Source organism: Nicotiana tabacum, chromosome 17, assembly GCF_000715075.1.
Source record: "Nicotiana tabacum cultivar K326 chromosome 17, ASM71507v2, whole genome shotgun sequence".
NCBI lineage: Eukaryota > Viridiplantae > Streptophyta > Magnoliopsida > Solanales > Solanaceae > Nicotiana > Nicotiana tabacum.
The window spans coordinates 7,216,353-7,233,554 of NC_134096.1; the positions used below are offsets into that span (position 1 = coordinate 7,216,353).

Below are 17,202 nucleotides of genomic sequence, written 5' to 3' on the forward strand. Positions count from 1 at the left end.
ACCTGTCTAAAGGGCGAGTATTGAAGTACTACCGGGAGCATTGGCTACTTGCTGAGGAAGTGACGGACGGAAGACACAGAACTTTGTTCGGAAAGGCAGCGACGTTATGACTTTGTGAATGTAGTACTCACCGAGGAGTCGTCTCAAGAGCTGGCCGAATGCCAAGTGAGACGACAGGGCTAAAATATATCCTCCACATTGAGTGTGGGAGGATCCCGCCTATGCAAGAGGCATAAGGGCGAAGTCATGAGTCTGGGAGCGAACACAACTTCAAGGTTGGGGGCAAAGAGAGCCACGGGAGCGGAATGCTACGTGAGCTATGCCAGGGGCGTTTGGAGGCCATGTGAGCGATGGAGCTACTAAGGCCGCGCCAAGGAGGGCGTCATAATGCTACGGGAGCGAAAGGCTACGGGAGCTATGCTAGTGAGGGCATCTTGAGGGCTACGGAAGCGAAAGGCTACGGGAGCGACGTCGAAATAGCACATTGAGGTGCTAACCTGTGAAGTAAAGCTTCAGACGGACATGAAGACCGTGAGGGTCATGGTGTGATTTGACTAGTGTGAGTCAATCACAAAGTTAGACACCAGAGGGTGCAAGTGCGGAGGCACTTTCCAAGTGAACACCGAATGGAGGTGAAGTGCGGAGGCACGCTTGGAAGATACTTGGGAGGAGGAGTGCATGGGGCACGACTCCTTTTGAGAAAGGACTTCGAGGAAGTCCAACCCACCGGACTAAGGGAGCTGGAATGGGCATACCTGAGGGGGCAGACTCCGGGATGTCTTAAACCATTGTGTGTCATCGGGACGATGACATTATGAGTGTGGGAGGATGTTACAACCCAGATTTTGGAGTTGTAATTTCGGCCAGGAACTGGTGAGAAAGGGTCCTTCTGATGGTCTGACGTAGAGACGTCTACTCGGGCAACTTGGGCTTTTTAATTTTAAGCATATATAAGGGGGGTATAGGTGATGAAAAGCTCCGACCTGCCTCCCCCATGCGTGCTACCACCGAGCCGCATAGAACGAGCTGCCTTGGGGGCGAACCCCAAGGGCCTGCCTAGATGACTCAAGGGAGTGTCAAGGGCATCCATGCGAGTTTGGGAACTCGTATGGGCTGCGCAACACCTTAGGGCCTGCGTTGGGCATCGAGTAGGCAGTGGAGGCTGCTATCGTGGAACGGCCAGCCCCGCGGGCTGCCGAGTGTTGGAAAGAGACCTCCACGCCGATTGGATACTTGACGCACCTGTCATAGGGGCATCATGTGTCGACTTGCGAGCATGGCTTTGGTTCAGCCATGCAAGCAAGGGTCCGTTGGCCTAAAGGTGCAGGTGTTGGCGACACTGTACCACTTCGGAATGGAAGCGTGCTGCGAGATGGCTATGTATGGGCATGGCACGAAAGAGGCGCATGACAATGGCCAAGGACTAAAGGTTGCCTTACTCGGGCGAGGCACGAGCTAGTCGCGGATGCACTAGACGAGTGTCAAGCTTGAGGATTGGGCTGTGCACGCGAGAGCGATGCTCAGTCTTTGGCTAAGGACAAGACATGTCCAAAGCCAAGTCCCCAGGGCGCGCAAGGATTTGAGATCCTAAGGTGGAGCGCCACGACATGTCTAGGGCCAATGGCCTAGGCATCTTACGGGCGGCACAAGTCGGGGCGAGGCCCCGACCTACAGGCACAGGATCGTGCTTGGGAAATCCTGGGACGAGGATGACAAAGGCTGGCCCGCGGCACGAATGGGGAGTCCGCGGGCGCCGCACGGGCGGAGCAGGTGCCGCTACCCAATGTAAGGAAATGGGCCCGTGACATCACGCTTTATTTGCGCCTTGTGCTTAAAGCACCAATCCTTTTTGCACTTTTCGCCTGTGATAATACTGAACTAATTGCTGTGAAGTCTTTCAACAAATGGTAAAATTTATGGGATATGAGCTTCGATCCTCTCCATAACTTTTAGCTCCCAATGTTACCACCACAACCAGCAGTGCAAATACACAAGGCCCGGGCAAATAAATGCATGAGAAAGATTAACATAGAACTAATACCTGCACCCTTCCTAAACAGAAGCCACAGAGCAATTCCCGTTACTGTATCGCGTTGATGTTGCATCTTCATCAATTATCCAAACAAAGTTATGTTAAATTTCGAATTTCAGTGATGACTAAAAACAAAAGTTAAACACTCTCTACTAATGTATCTATCGCATGTGCAGGTTAACTATGCAAATCATAAGAAGGAAAGTGCATCAGAGTAGGGAAGAAACAAAGGAAGGTCCAATGGCAACTATCACATTCAAATCCTTCTATCAAGTGCGTACATCAGGAAAACAAGGAAAGAAAGTGAATCAGTCAACTATGCAAAATAGACAGAAGACTATCAAGGAAGGAGGAGGGAATCAATCAATTGTGCAAAATCAACGGAAGACTCAACTTCAGTGATTGGAAATAAGTTCAAGGCAAATCCAACATATTAACTAAGTATGAATCTGGCCCTGATTCGTAGACCGGATTCAAGAGGCAACATTTGGGTCCTACTCTTAGAATACATTACCTCAAAAGAAAAATTATATAATCAACGATTTTCCAAAATCTCGTAGAAATGAACCAACAACGTCATTAAGCTCTATATAAGAAGGGAAGAAAGGACTGGGATTTTACGCAACTTTCATACAAGTTTTCAATCTTTCTACTTCTTACAAAAACATTGTATTCCTAAGCTTAATAGTGTCGCAAAAGACAGAGAGAAAAAAGAAAGCGATTGAAAGATTGTGTCAAGAATTTATTTGTAACTCGTTTGTGGTAAACGTGAAGAAAATCACACTCTCATTTTGTAATTGTTCGATTGAAGATCTAAGAGAATCCTTGTGACCCAAGGGAACTGGATATACGTGCTACATCAGTACATGAACTAGTATAAAAATCTATGTCTCTCCTATTTATTTTTATTACTCTCAGTTACTTTTATTTGTTGTACTAATTATTGTCTGCAGAACCTTGGTAGTCAACTAAGAACAAAGTTAGTCGACTAAAGAATTTTTACAATTCACCCTCCCTCCTTGTACTCTCAATTGATATTAGAGCAAGTCTCACACTCAAAAGAAATTATTTGCTTAAAAGCAATGTGAGTAAAAAATCTTGTGAACAAACATTGTTGTTGGAGTACTATTTAAAGAAGGAACATCACAAGTCAGGCTACCTACTTCAATTGACAGTATTTATCACATTGGAAAGTGCGTATGGAACCATATGCAAAGTCATATGATATCAAAGTCTGGCGTGTCATAAAAAAAGGGAGATCTCCCCACGCCACAAGGAAAAAAGGACCAAACTACTGAAGGCTGGGTATCTTCTGATCCACTAGACTTAGATGATTATAGTGACGAACATACTGATATGGTGCAAGTAAATGCCAAAGCCAAGAACCTCATGTATAATGCAATAAGTGGTGAAGAATATAAAAAGATCTCAAGCTATGAGACTGCGAAGCACATATGGGTCAAACTAGAAGTTACCTATAAAGGAACAAACAAGGTCAAATAAACAAGAATAAATCTACTGGTTCATGGCTATGAACTATTTCAAATGAAGGATGGAGAATCAGTGGAAGAGATATTCTCTCGATTCAGCAAAATTGTTGGAGACCTGAAATCCTTTGGTACACCATTCAAAAATGGAGAACAAGTCAAGAAAATATTGAGAAGTCAACCTACAGTTTGGAAACCCAAAGTCATTACATTGGAATGCCTAGACCTTGATAAAATGTTATATGATGAACATGGGCAGACTCACCTAGAGCCAAAAGGGTTCACATGAACCCGCTTCTTTGAAAATTTTTGGTATTTTATATAGGTTAAATTCTGTAAAACACAGATATAACCCTTTGTTGAACCTACTTGATAGGAAATGATCCTTTGGAAAGATGGTCAAGCGGGTTCAAACTTTTGTGTAGATCGTGAGTTCGAAACTTGACTGCAGCACTTGGGTAGTTTTTTTCCCCTAGTTTTTGTAGGCGGACTAATAAATACTTACCCTTGTTAGTTGATTCTTCATTTTCCTCTATGTGCTTTAGTTTTTATCTCTATTTTTGTACTTTATTTTTATTTTACATTTCATCTCTTTACTAAAATCTAGTAGGAAATATTTTACAGTTTATTTTACTTTATAAGGATCAAACTTTTCTACAAAATGAAAATTTACATTATTTTTGCTAAAATATGCAAGTGCAAATTTTAAATTGTTTATAATTTGTTAGTTCAACTTGAATTGTTTATTTTATGTTACATTAAAATTATTAATTTACTTTATAAGCTCTCTTCTCTTGTAAATTTATACTAGTTTAGCTTAAGTCATAGCTCTTTATTTGTAAATTAGCGACTTTTTTCGTTACATATTTTAGATTTTTCCCAATTTCTAGAGTCTAGAAGGTTTCTAAACTGGGTAAATACATTTTTAGTTAAAGTAACAAAGGTGAAATTCTTTAAAATAATTTTTTTAAATTGAATAGATAAATTGTTAATATATTTACTTAAAGTAAGTAGTCTTTGTTAAATATTTTAAATTTTTTGTTCAACTTTCTTTTATAGGAAAAAGGGATGTTGACTACAACTTTTTAAAGTTCATTTTGTGATAGCATTATGAATTTAATGTAAAAAAGGCATCAGACAAATCTTACTTGTTGGTATTAACATTATTTTTTTTTGAACTCGCTTGCTTGAAATCCTGGGTCCGCCACTGATGATGAACTCAGAGGTGATATTATTGTCTTTGAAAAGACTCACTTGAATAGACGAGTGCAAGAAGACAAAAAGAAAACCGCTGCGTTTAAAACAACATTGCCTGAGTCGTCATCATCATCATCATCATCATCATAAGAAGAAGAAGAAGAAGAAGAAGAAGAAGAAGAAGAGGAGGAGGAGGAGGAGAACATAGCTATGCTCTCCAAAGTAGTATCAAGCATGTTGAGAAGAAATCGAAATAGCAGAAGAGGCAAAACAAACTTCAGGAATGGAAAAAACCAGTGAATGAAAACGACAAGAATGATGGAAGATGCTATAAATGTGGAAAACATGATCATATTCAAGCAGAATGCCCTGAACTGAAAAAGAAACTCAACAGAAATTATCGAAAGAAGAAATTTTTTGGAGCATGGAACGATGAAGAAGGATCTGATCCTGAGGAGATACCCAATATGTGTTTCATGGCGATCAGAGATGAAGAAAAATCCGACCACGAGGAAGTAAATGAAGGAACAAGTGAGGTACGCTCACCTATGTGTCCTAAATGAAATGAACTTCAAGAATTTATTGATATTGATCTTGCAGATATTGAAAAAGTTCTACACGAACTTTGAAAGATTCAACGAGAAAAGAAAGGATGGGAACTAAAACTAGAAGTATGTGAAATTAAAAGAGACATGCTTCAAGAAGAAGTTCGTGAACTTCAATTACAACTGAATGGATTATAAAAATCCACTAACCATAGTTCTATAAAATCATATCATTCAACTCCTCATAAAACATATTTGTGGCAAACAATTCTTCATCATGTATTCGCTCAGTTTAGAGATGAAAGGGAAAAAATCCCTTAGAATTTTAATGGTGCCTCTTGCTTTTATTGTGGAAAGTCTGGTCATATATCTAATCATTGTAGGTTTAGGAACAATAGAAGCTGGGTTTGGCGACCTAAGGCATCAAATCTAGCAAACAACTAGAAAACTAACTAATGAGAACCCAAGCAAGCTTGGGTACCTAAAAATAAGTACATTTTTTATGCAGGAACATCACAAAAAGAATCGAAGAGGAAAATGGTATCTTGATAGCGCGTGTTCCAGCACATGATAGGTGACAAACAAATTTTCAAAACAATCACTAAACTTGATGGTGGGTCAGTCACCTTTGGAGACAAATCAAGAGGGAATGTAATTGGTATTGAAAAAGTCCCCCTCAACTCATCTTACAATGTGGAAAAAGTCTACCTTGTGGATGAACCTGGATACAACATGCTCAACATTAACCAGCTATGTGTCAATGATTATGCAGTTCGTTTTATAAAGAAAGGGTAAATCATTGAAGACGAATCAAGTAAAACCATTCTATATGAAAGTAGAGATAGTAATGTATACACCCTTTGTAATATTGATATAATGTCAAATCAACTCCATCTAGTCTCTATAAATGGTGATCCTTGGGTATGGCATAGAAATATTGGTCACGCTAACATGCATACTATTCAAAAAATTTCTAAATAGGATCTCGTCACTGGTCTTCCAAAATTAGACTTTTCAAAAGATCATATTTGTGATGCATGTCAATTAGGTAAACTAACCAGATCTTTTTTCAAAATCAAAGACGTTGTTTCTACTACAAAACCTCTTCAACAGTTGCACATAGATCTCTTTGGCCCAACCAGGACTGCTAGCATTGGTGGTAGAAAATGTACTTTTGTTAAATTAGATGATTTTTCTCGATTTACCTGGGTTATTTTCTTGAGTCATAAAGATGAAGCATTGAAGAATTTTGAAGTCTTCTGCAAAAAGGTTCAGCGAGAAAGAGGATATTATATCTCTTCCATAAGAAGTGATCATAGAGGAGATTTGAAAGCAAAGTATTAGAAAATTTCAGCAATAACCAGGGAATCTCCCACAACTTCTCATCCCCCGGATAACCACAATAAAATGGAGTAGTGGAATAGAAAAATAGAACTCTTCAAGATATGACAAGAACTATGATTGTAGAAAACTCACTTACACACCACTTCTGTGCAGAAGCAATAAGGATTGCATGTCATATTATCAACAGGTGTGTAATAAGACCTATTCTCAGAAAGACTCCCTATGAGCTGTGGAAAAGTAAACGACCTAGCATTAGTTGATTTCACTCATTTGGATGCAAATGCTTTATTCACAATAACAGAAAGGACAACCTCGGTAAGTTTGATCCAAAAAGTGACGAACATATTTTTCTCGGATACTCTCTATCAAGTAGAGCATATAGATTTTACAATAAACGAACCTTATCTATTGAAAGATCTGTTCATGTTGTGTTTATTGATACTAACCCCTCTTCGAGGAATGAGAAAATTCCTGATGATGAGGAAATTACTATATTTCTAAAATCTGTTCAAGCAATTGAGGACACTAATGAAGGAGTCGCTGATCAGCAACATCATTCGACTGACAGTCACATGGAAATCAGGAATCACATACACCTGAATCATCAATTCCTATTGAAAAGGAAACAACTACAATTGTACCAAACGAATGGAAAAGTGAACCTAGATATCCCCATAAATTTATCATTGTTGTTCCTCAAGAAGGCATGAAAACTAGAAGATCGCAAAAGCAGACTTCAAATATTTCTCTCATCTCATAGTTTGAACTAAAAAGGTAGATGAGGCCCTTGGAGATGACTGCTGGATAAGTGCATTGCAAGAGGAACTTGATCAATTAAAAAAAGGCATGGGAGCTTATTCCTAAACCTCCTAATGCATCCATTGTTGGAACAAAATGGGTCTACAGGAATAAGCTAAATGAGTCCGGCTAAGTAGTAAGAAATAAATCCCGATTGGTCGCTCAAGAATACTCTCAACAAGAAGGAATTGATTATGAAGATATATTTTCTCCAGTTGCCAGCTAGAATCAATTATTATTCTACTAGATTATGCTACTCACAAGTGCTTTAGATTATTTTAGATGGATGTAAAAAGTGCATTCTTAAATGGATTTATATCTAAGGAAGTATGAAAGTCAAGCAACCCACATGGTTTGTAAATGAGCCTTTTCCGAACCATGTCTACAAGTTCTCTAAAGCTCTATTTGGGCTTAAATAAGCTCCTAGAGTATGGTATGAAAGGCTAAGCTCTTTCTTAGTCAATCATGGCTTTAATCGAAGTAATATTGACACCACTCTTTTCATTAAACATTCAGACAAAGGAAATTTGATTGTAAAAATTTACGTTGATGATCTTATTTTTGGAAGTACTAACTTAGAATTATGCAAAGACGTTTCAAATATCATGAAAGGATAATTTTAGATGAACATGATGGGAGAATTCACAATCTTCCTTAGGCTGCAAATCAAGCAATCCTAAAAAGGGATCTTTAATCAGCCAAACAAAGTACACAAAAGAGCTTATAAGAAGTTTGGTATGTCCGATACCAAAGCTATAGGGACTCACATGAGTCTGTCAACCATCATTGATGAAGAGATAAATGGTACGAGTGTTGATGAAATAATGTATCGAGGTATGATTGGATATTTACTTTATCTTATTGCAAGTCGACCAGATATTATGTTCATCATTTGTAAGTCGCAAGGTATCATTCAGCTCCCAAAGAGTTTCATTTAACTCTTGTTAAACGAATTATTAAATAACTGATAGGAACAGTCGACTATGGACTATGGTATGAAAGATTAAATATTTTTTTATCTTAAAGGTTTCTCAGATGCAGATGTTGTAGGTGACAATTGACAGAAAAAGTACGAAGGGAACTTGTCAGTTGCTGGAAAAATCACTTATTTCCTGGCATAGAAAGAAACAAAATTATGTTATCTTGTCTACTAGTGAAGTAGAATATCTGGTTGTATGCAACTGTTGTACACAAGTTCTATGGATTATGCATCAACTTTTAGATTATGATTTCCATCTCAAATTGTTCAAATTATGTGTGACAATACTAGTGCTATTTGTCTTTCTAAAAATTATGTGTATCATTCTAGAGCTAAGTGCGTTGAAATCAAGCATCATTTTATTCGTGATCATTTTGCAGAAGGTGATATTTTGTTTTTATTCGTTAACACTGAAAATTAGCTTGCCGATATTTTTACAAAACCTCTGCTTGAAGAAAGATTTTGTTCCTTTTGCGATAAAATAGGTATATTTTCAATTTCCTTATAATTATCATTAGTTCCATATTTGTTTCGAAATTCTTTTACAATGTTTTAAAATTTCCGCCCAAAATATCTTTTATTGATTTGTTTACTCTTTGCATGCATTAATTATGAGATTGACGATGTGTATCTAGAAGGCAACTTTTCAGTTGTCTTTCACACGTCTCTCTCTAATTGAGGCAAATTTTCATCACCCATCTCTCTTTATTAGACACCCCCTCGTTCATATCTTACTCACACACACTCTCAGAAACCATGTTTTCTTCTCATGGCTAAATCCAAACCCTCTCCATCTTTCCCGATGCCTCGAAGAAGTCACCAGTTAAAACAAAATTACCCACACTGATGAACATGTTGACATTGAATCGTCGAAGGGCTCAGATCATCAAGTGTTTTGAAGAAGAATCTAGTAATTATCTGGAAGAAATTCTCATTACTCAAAAAGGGACCAGCAAACGACTAATGGAGTCGAATCTCAAACAATCATCACAGAAGAAAGGGAAAATCAAAAGCATGGATTTAGGCTCCGAGGACAAAATGAACTTCTATGGTCCTGAGGAGAAGTCCTAATTGGTTGCCTACAAAGGGAAGTCGATTTCTTATGGATGCACTGTAAGTTTAAAATCTATGAAGAATTCTCATTGTGATGTTGTCTCTGTGTTTGAAACTCAAAAACTCTTATCTCAATTTGCTATTGTTGGTGATACCATTTATGAAAATCTTGTGCGTATGTTATATGCAAACTTGTTTGTGGATGACAAAGATGATTTGGAATTTATGGTTCTTGGGACTTGCATCATTCTTGATTATTATCAGTTTGAAAATATCTTTTCAACTAAGTTTCTTGGGTATAGTTTCTTTGTACAACATTCGTGGCCTGATGATATTAAAGTATCTTTTGAGGATGCAAAAAGTGTTCTATCTAAAACTCCCCTGATATAGGTCGCAAGAACCTAAACTTTTGAGCATTCTGTGTTAGCCCACATTATTGTTACCACCCTCCTACCTTGCATTGGGTCCCTTAGCACCTTGTCTATCATACACGTGTTTGTTTTGTACTGTCTTATTAATGGAAAAAGCTATTGATTGGTTCACCTGGATACGTCAATTCATGCTTGAGAGTATTAGGGATGTCTCTTCCTCTGCGAACAGTTTGCCCTATGGCCTACTAATCTCTCATATTTTGCAAGTGATGAAAGTGGATTTATCTCCCTTTTCCCCTAAGATCTTCTCTAGCACTTATGACAAAACAACAATTGCTATGATGGGGTACACCTTAGTTAAAGGGACTTGGGTCAAGAAAGAAAAACCCCCAGAATCTACAACCCCAACATAACATGGTACTTGAGGAATTATGTCTGAAGTCAAACAATCTTCATCCTCAGATCAGTTGTTGCTAATGCATCAAAATATTGTAAGTATCAAGGATTTGCTAACCACTATGCAGGAACAAGTAGGCAAAATCTGGGAAGTAACAAAGGAAACTGGAGCAGATGTGGCTAGATTAAGAATCAATCTTCAGACCACAAAAAGACAAAGGATCAGGGCTATGCAGGATGTCACTGATCATTCGATTAAAGTCACTAAGGAGATTGATGCCTCTTATAATAATTTCTACACCAAAGCGATCAACATTCTAAAGTATTTCCTTGGAAGGAATTGTTGTCTGGGATGTTTCAACTATGACTACTTGGTTGTATATATAAGTACTACATGATGGTTATTTTATGTCATTATCTATCATTTTCTATGTATCTTCTCTTGTTATTTTTTATTGATATCAAAGGGGGAGAAGAAAAAGAGTATAAAGACAGGGGGGCTAGATAGGGGGAGGATGAAGACCAGGGAGCACAGCATATAAAAGGATACAATGTGAAGGAAAACATTACAAAATCCTTGAAACTCTTTTATTTATTGTCAAAAAAGTGGGAGATTGTTAGGTTTCGAATTTCAACGATGACTCAAAACAAAAGTTAAACACTCTCTAGTAATGTATCTACCACGTGTGTAGGCTAACTATTCAAATCACAAGAAGGAAAGTGCATCAGGGTAGGAAAGAAACAAAGGAAGGTACAACCACAACTATCACATTCAAATCCTTCTATCAAGTGCGTACATCAGGAAAATAAAGAAGGAAAGTGAATCAATCAATATGAAAAATAGACAAAAGACTATCAAGGAAGGAAAGGGAATCAATAAATTGTGCAAAATCAACGAAAGACTCAACTTCAGTGATTGGAAAGAAGTTCAAGGCAAATCCAGCATATTAACTAAGGATGAATCTGGCCTTGCTTCGTGTGTTGTATTCAAGAGGCAACCCTTGGGTCCTACTCTTAGAATACATTGACTCAAAAGGAAAATCATTTAATCAACGATTTTCCAAAATCTTACAGAAAGGAACCAACAACTTCATCAAGCTCTATATAAGAAGAGAAGAAAGGACTTGGGATTTTACGCAACTTTCATACAAGTTTTCAATCTTTCTACTTCTTAAAAAATACTGTATTCCTAAGCTTACTAGTGTCTCAAAAGATAGAGAGAAAAAAGAAATTGATTGAAAGGTTGTGTCAAGAATTCATTTGTAATTCGTTTGTGGTAAACGTGAAGAAAACAACATATATAGTTGTTCAATTGAAGATTTAAGAGAACCCTTATGACCCAAGGCAACTGGATGTAGTTTCCATATCGGTACACAAACCAGTATAAAAATCTCTATCTCTCATGTTTATTTTTATTGTTCTCCGTTACTTTTATTTCTTGTACTAACTTTTGTCTGTAGAACCTTGGTAGTCAACTAAGAACAAAGTTAGTCGACTAAAGAATTTTTACAATTCGCCCCCTTGTACTTTCAAGTTAGGGGCGTCAAACCTCCATCATGCCACTGTCCTATATATGTAAAGTTTATCGATAACACAACTTTCTGGTCTCATTTACAGATCACCCCTCTCATCTATAACTTCAACATTAAGCTCTGGTAACTTATGACCTAGCAGCTTATATGCCCCAAAACTTATTGAACCATAGTCTCAAGTTTTGTAGCATTGGCCAACATAGCCTCAGTGCAAAAAGGGAAATCTTTGATGTCAGTCACATCGGGTTTGCCGATCAGTTGAAAACTATGAAATAAGTCTGTAGTAGTTCAAAACTGGAATTGGCACAATATCGCGAAGTGGCTGCCCTCGCTCAATTCAACTCAGACCTTGATGCTGCGACTAAGGCATTACTCAATAGAGGTGAAAGGCTGACAGAAGTAGCGAAACAACCACAATATGCCTCCAACCAACTTACTGAGGCTTTAAAAAGTAGAGAGCACGTAGTGAAGGCCTAGATCGTTATCCCCAGCAAAATCTATGGAAAGTATCTCTAACTTCTTAGCATGGACCGCAATGTAGTCAAACATACAATCTGTAAGGAGGACATAAAGCAAAAGTCAATGCAATTCCTTGCAGTGTTGCACAATTTCCCCAATACCATCTTCAAGTGGTCCAATGGTTAAGTAATCAGGATTTTGAGGCTTGATTATACACAAACAAAATAAGACCATGTTAGGACAATTCCTTACAATAGTAACTAAGTAGGCGGTCTACAGAGGGAGAGAATCAACTCGATAATAGAAATGTATACGTTGCTTAAATAAGTACTATGCATAGCTCGCGCTACAGTACTATTCTGAAATCCACCGGGAAAATATCAAAATGCAAAAGTTAACAGAGAAATTGGTATCACATTAAGTGGAAATTGATGACACAGGAAATTGAAGATCAGAAAAACAAAAAGATTTTCTCTCCCTTCTCTCTAAATTTTCTCTCACTATGACCCACCCCAATGACCAACCACCTCATGACCCACCAGATCTATCAAAGCCCACACCTAGTGAAAAAGTGACAACTAACCTAATCAATTCCCACATCGACACGTAGCTTAAACCCACCTACCACCACCACCAAATTTCTTCCGACCACCAAATCTGGAAACCCCAAATTCATGAAGGAAGTGGAGAAATCCACTAGTTCTCAATTAGAGGTACATCTCGAAAATAATAGCAACAACAATGATTTTGAAACACATAAACAAGAGCCTTATGGGCAATCGAAGATGGAAGATGAAGTTCCAGATTCTCAAGCAGCAAAGACTAACCACAATAGTAAAAGTTCAGTTTAGAATTTCCCGAAGGTATCATTAAACTTTGATAGATTAATCACAATAAGAAGGCAAATGCATCAGAGGCTCCAAATGGGAATGAACAGATGGGTGCTAATCTGACTAGGCCAACATCAAATCAATTACAGAGTGCAATATCTATGTATCCACATGGTGTTGGGATTAGAATATCTACCATATCTATGAATAGAAAAAACAATCTAGGTACTTCCAAACCATCTTTTCGGCTGATGTTCAGGCAAAGTTGGCAATTGGGAATTCAGGTAAAATCCAGTTTCAATCGAACATGGTATGCATCTTGGAAAAATGATTGTCTTTTTCATTGCTGTTGATTATTTTGTGAATCTTTCTCAATATTATAAATTTACCGTTATTGGGAAGTTTTATTGGGGAAAACCAACGATGGATGACATAAGGAGAGAGTTAGTTAGTCAATTTCAGCTTAGGGGAACTGTTATAATTTCATATTTTGATTATTAGCATGTATATCTAGATTATGATAATGAAGTTGATTTTACTTATGTGGGAACTTGATCATTTGTGAATATTGGAATAGCCCCAATGAAAATCATGAAATAGACCCTAGATTTTAGGCCAGAAGTGGAAACATCTATTGTTCCAGTTTGAATATTAATACATCAGTTGCCATGGCATCTATTCAGGTGGCACGTTGTTTCTAGAATGGTAATTGGAATTCGGACTTTTGTAGCTCCTGATATGGCCACATATTCCAAGTCTAGAGGAAATACAGCTAAGATGAAAGTTGAAATTGACTTGCTAAAACCAAAGTTAGATGAGTTATGGCTTGGGTTCAACACTTTAGATGGCAAGGAAGTTGGGGTATGGCTGAATATTGAATATTGGGGTGACCTTATCTATTGTCAATATTGTTTCATGCAGGGCCATTTGGAAAGTCATTGTAGAAATAAAATAAGGTATGAGAGGAACAAAGCTCAAGTGGAAGAAAAGCAGGTCACTGCCAATGTCACAGAGATGGAGGATGATTTTCAGAGTGTAAGCAGAAGAAGGAAAACAAGAGATAATCCAACAAAAGCAAAACCATAAGTAACCACTAGCAAACCACACATCACACAAACTAACAAACACAATAGCAGGAAGAGTAATGGGGTAGTTTTCAAGGAACCAAGCATCACACATTCATAAAAGAGTATAGTAGAAGTTCCAAGCAAGGGTAATGAAGTTGATAAAATTCTAGAGGAGATGAATGAGACATTCAGGGGAAAGGAAATTTAGGGGAGTCAGGAAAAGATATCCACAAAGAATCCAAATAAGCAGAGAAAACAAAAGAGAATAAACAAGGAAAACAAACAAGTCAAATGGCAAGAACAACAAGTGTCAAATGTACAAAATGAGGAAGTAGAGGCAAATACAAATATTTCTAGACAGGAGATAGAGGGCAATAAAATGGAAAATATGAGGATGGGGAAGGAAGATTAGGAGGTAGAGAAGTCAATGAACACTAGGGAAGATCAGGCTACATTAGAAGAAATAGTTCACGAGTCACTTGAAATGACTCTTAAGGAATTAGCAAGACACATGAAGGGTAGAAACACAACACCTACTACTCTTATGGAGAAAAATAATGTTGACACAAGTACAAAGAAAAATGTTAACAATAAGAAGACCTCAATTGTAAAGGAGAGGCTAAGTAGACAAAGGGAGGAAGCGACCACATCTCATGTTATTGATCTTGGACAAATGCAAAATGCTTTCAACAAGTTAATATGTGGAACCAACTTGGAGACCTCATAGAAGAAACTTGAGATTGACAAGGAGAGTCCAGAAGAACTGTCCGAGTCATTTGAGGATGAAGAGGATAGTGCAAAAGAGGATGATTATGAGGATGGTGAAAGCTTAGAAGATAGTGGTGACTATGCTAGTGTTGACAATAAGGATAACAATGAAGGCAATAGTGAAGATAGTGATGAGAATATGGAGTCACTTATTGAAGCGTTTGCTCCTCAAACTAACCCAAATGAAAACTTTGCAATGGCAGTGGATGAAGTACTTGGCAAGGCTCATCCGTCACCTAGAGGTAGCTCAAATCCAAAGGAAGGTACTGGTTCAAAAAGAGGAAGGGGTGGAAGGCAATCCAACAAACACCCTCTGAGCTTATCACAAGGTCAAAAACTCTCTAAATAAGTCTATCATGATTAAGTCTCTTTTTTGAAATTTTAGGAGCATAAAACTTATGGGTGCCCTTAAGAGACTTGGACAAATGATTAGAAGCTAGAAATTTCCAATTATTGCAATATCAAAACTTTTCTACAAGGTTGAAAAATTGGACCAATACAAAAGAATGTTGGGCTATGCAAATGTATTCTCCAATGTTAATAGTTAGATATGGATATTTTGGGATGAACTAGTGGTATGTCAGGTGGTGCAGTATGATGAGCAACAAGTTACATGTGAAGTGACAGTGGATGGAAGTTCTCTTTTGATGTCATTTGTTTAAGCTAAATGTAAAGCAAGTGAGAGAGAAGTCCAATGGGATAATCTTAAGCTTATATCTGATACTTATAAGATACCTTGGATTGTGGCTGGAGACTTTAACTGCATTCTTCATCATATGGAAAAATGGGAGAAAGTCTACATAGAATGGCTAAAAGTATGGTTTTTTTTTTACAGTGTATCATATACTGTGACCTGATGGATGTTGGGTATACTGGCTCCAATTTTACTTGGTGTAAAGGATGGAGTCCTAATAGGAGATTTTGGAAGAGATTGGATAGAGTGCTGTTGAATCAAGAATGGATGAATCAGTTTGCTACTACAAATGTCTCACACTTAGTTAGAACTGGTTATGATCATTTCCCTCTATTCATCGAAGGGATTTCCATGAGTAAGGAACCTATTAAATATTTTAAATTCCTAGACTTTTGGAAAGTGATTAGAGCAGTAAAGAAAGAAGAGAATTATTGGAAACAGAAAGCTGGGATTGGATGATTTGTAGAGGGTAAAGTCAATTCCAATTTTTTTCATTCAGTTGTAAAGGGAAGGAAGAAGATACTTTCTCCTAAGAAAATAAGGAAGGGGAATGGCAATTGAATTGAATGAGAGGAAGACATAGCCAATGAAGTTGTGGATTTGTTTTAGAAATAATTTTCTCGAAAATACATAATAGAGACCTATCACCAGTGAAACTACTACCAAAGATTATAGGGAGTGAAGAGAATTTCGCACTGAATGATATCCTACGATGGAGGAAATAAGGGATGTGGTGATGTCGATGTGCAGCCATAGTGCACTAGGACCTGGTGGAATGTCAGGAAAGTTCTAGCATTCTTGTTTGGAGATCATCAGGAATGACATTTTTCTAATGCTACTTGATTTTTTTGCAGGTACTGAATTACCAAAGGCATTCACACATACATGCCTTGTACTCATACTTAAGGTGGGGTGCCCACAACTGTTTAGTGAACTCAGACCAATATGTCTGAGTAACTTCACTTGCAAGATCATCTCAAAGTTGTTGAATTGAAGACTGGACCCATTGATGTAGAAAATGATCTCTCCTAACATAACATGTTTTATTAAATGGATATCAATCACAAAAGATATTATGTTGACTCAGGAGATGGTATATAGCATCAAAAAACCAAAGCAACATGGAAATGTAGTACTGAAGCTTGACATGACAAAGGCTTATGACAGAGTTGAATGAGACTATCTATGCCAAGTACTTAGACAACTTATATTTAATGAACTATGGATAGACAGAGTATGGAGAACCCTCTCAAATGTATGGTACTTAGTCCGTCTAATAATTCGACGCATTTTGGCAAAAGTTGAAAAATGGAAGATTTTATTTAGAAAGTTTTACCGGGAGTTGACTTTATTGATATTGGGGTCGAAATTCGATTCTGGAAAGATCTTTTCCTTATGTTATTGATAGGAAAGATCCTATTATTACTCATTTATCCTATGTGGATGACACTGTTTTGTTCTCCTCTAATGATCCAGAATCTTTGAAGATGATAATGGCTAATTTGAAAATCTATGAAAAATTCTCACGCTAATTGGTAAATAAACATAAGTCGGGTTTCTTTATGCATTCAAATTCTCGCGATGATACAGTTACAGAGGTGGGTAGAATCACTGGTGTCACATCTTCAGAATTCCCTATGCAATACCTTG

General features: G+C 37.6%; 1 long non-coding RNA gene and 1 pseudogene across 1 annotated transcript; one reads left to right on the plus strand and one right to left on the minus strand.

The window, feature by feature from the left end:
• Positions 1 to 2,052: 2,052 nt before the first annotated feature.
• LOC142171678 (protein TRANSPORT INHIBITOR RESPONSE 1-like) lies at positions 2,053 to 12,531 on the minus strand (annotated as a pseudogene).
• LOC107763236 (uncharacterized) lies at positions 9,043 to 10,611 on the plus strand. Its single transcript, XR_001642969.2, has 2 exons — positions 9,043 to 9,495; positions 9,963 to 10,611. It is a non-coding gene; the product is annotated as an uncharacterized LOC107763236 (long non-coding RNA).
• Positions 12,532 to 17,202: the final 4,671 nt, after the last annotated feature.